Raw genomic sequence first — 2,267 nt, 5'->3', positions numbered from 1 at the left:
ACCCCAGGCCACCCCAATGATGCCCTTGACGTGATGGCCCGGTGCCTGGAGGCCGTACGGGTCTGGATGGGGAGAAACAGACTCAGGCTCAACCCTTCCAAGACCGAGTGGCTGTGGTTGCCGGCGCCCCGGCATAGTCAGCTGACCCCGTCGCTGACTATAGGGGGCGAAACTTTGGCCCCCTCGGAGAGGGTGCGCAGTCTGGGTGTCCTCCTGGACCCACGGCTGACACTAGAAGACCAGCTGACGGCCGTGGCCAGGGGGGCGTTCTACCGGGTACGCCTGGTTTACCAGTTGCGGCCTTTTCTGGACCAGGACGCCTTGCGCACAGTCACCCACACTCTTGTCACCTCCCGCCTGGACTACTGCAATGCTCTCTACATGGGGCTCCCCTTGAGGAGCACCCGGAGGCTCCAGCTAGTCCAGAATGCGGCCGCGCGGGCGGTGATGGGAGTGACTTGTCGCTCCCATATAACGCCGCTGCTGCGCGAGCTGCACTGGCTGCCGGTGGCTTTCCGGGTGCGCTTCAAGGTGCTGATTATCATCTTCAAAGCGCTCCATGGCATCGGACCTGGTTATCTCCGAGACCGCCTTCTGCCTCCAATTACCTCTCATCGGCCGATACGCTCCCACAGAGAGGGTCTCCTCAGGGTGCCGTCAGCCAGACAGTGCCGGCTGGCGACCCCCAGGGGGAGGGCCTTCTCTGTTGGAGCTCCCACCCTATGGAACGAGTTACCCCCAGAGATCCGGGTGATTCCGGATCTCCCCTCCTTCCGCCGCGCCCTCAAGACATGGCTATTTAAGTTAGCAGGACTGGCCTAAGGGTTATTTTAATTTGGTTTTAAAAAAAATTTTTTTTTCCGAACTTTCGGCCTTAGAATAATATTTTCATTTTAATTAATATTTTAAATTTTGTATTTTTGTATTCAAGTATTTGTTTTTAAATGGCTGTAAGCCGCCCTGAGTCCGTAGGGAGAAGGGCGGGGTAGAAATACAAGAAATAAATAAATAAATAAATAAACATGGCTACTGCCCAGCTCAGCGCAATGTTCCAGATTCTGGAAAGCCATTATAAGCCATAACCAACTTCATTCCATCCAGAACTCCACTATAGCTTCCTCTAAATCAGAGGTGTCAAACTTGCAACGTCACGTGACGTGTTGTGACGCATCGTGACTTTTTTGCCATTGCCGGCAATGGGGTGGGCGCAGTTTCACTATGATGCATCTGGTCCACGGGCTGGCAATTTGACACCCCTGCTCTAAATTGTGTTGCCTGCTTCACAGTGTGGCCTGAACAGAAGTAAGAGGCTAGGCCTCTGCTTGTTCATTATTGTATCAGTGTTTCAACTTTGATTAAACATGTTGGTTAAATAGAAAAAAAAGTAAAGCTGATAAAATTTTAAAGTAAAATGATGGTCGAAGATGATGGTCGAAGCAGATGCCATCTTACAGAGCAACATCATTCCAATTTGTCTGTTTTCTTTTAAACGATTTAAATGGTATGAAAACAATGTATTTCTCCAACATACAGTACTTAAAATTAGTATTTATTATTAATTTAAAATTAACAAATATTTAGTATTGCAAAAGTGCAATTACAAATGGGTCTGACTTTTCGGGCTGCGAAGACGAGGTTTATAATCTCTATCCATTAGCAGATTAAATCAAATATCTAAATCTGCAATTTCTCCAGATTTAGATGTGTCCCACTTTCCCATTCCAAATATATCGGGAATAAAAGGTAATAGGAATCAACCAAGTGAACGGTTTTGGACACCAAGCATATAATAAGGAGCATCCAACATTGCTGATTAACTCTCTTGAGATCACTTTCCTCTGAATTTTATTTTCCATTTTTTTAACCAAGGCTGAGAATCTTTGGCCTCGTGAAAGATTTGCCCAAAAGACCACTCACCTACCACAAGCGACCTGGGACACCTCACTGCCCATCAGCTCCAAAACTCTTCTAGGGTTGACTTCATCATTCAATGAATCATGACCAAGTTGCCCACATGACCCTGCACCAAAGGTAAACACTCCTCCATTCTGCAACAGAGATCACAAGAACATTTTCACTTAAGAGTAAAGCACCCACTGACACCAAATAATTTCCCTCTTCAAAACACTTAACCCAACAGTTCTGATAGACATCCCAACAACATTGTATACAAACTTTTGAATTCAATGATTTTAACTTAATAATTTTAAATTATGCAAAAGCAAGGAATGAAAAAGCAAGCACTGTATATTTTTTAGGCCTTAAAC

General features: G+C 46.0%; 1 long non-coding RNA gene across 1 annotated transcript in view; it reads right to left on the bottom strand.

The window, feature by feature from the left end:
• LOC107301534 overlaps window positions 1-1,943 on the bottom strand; it is a 5,547-nt gene extending 3,604 nt beyond the window's left edge. The window contains exon 1 of the long non-coding RNA XR_001549305.1: window positions 1,918-1,943. This is a non-coding gene — a long non-coding RNA (uncharacterized LOC107301534). The remainder of the gene's footprint in view (window positions 1-1,917) is intronic.
• Window positions 1,944-2,267: the final 324 nt, after the last annotated feature.

Source organism: Protobothrops mucrosquamatus, unplaced genomic scaffold, assembly GCF_001527695.2.
Source record: "Protobothrops mucrosquamatus isolate PMUCROS unplaced genomic scaffold, P.Mucros_1.0 scaffold14010, whole genome shotgun sequence".
Classification (NCBI taxonomy): Eukaryota; Metazoa; Chordata; class Lepidosauria; order Squamata; family Viperidae; genus Protobothrops; species Protobothrops mucrosquamatus.
Note: the sequence above shows the minus strand (reverse complement) of the source record. Positions and strands in the feature narration are given on the sequence as shown.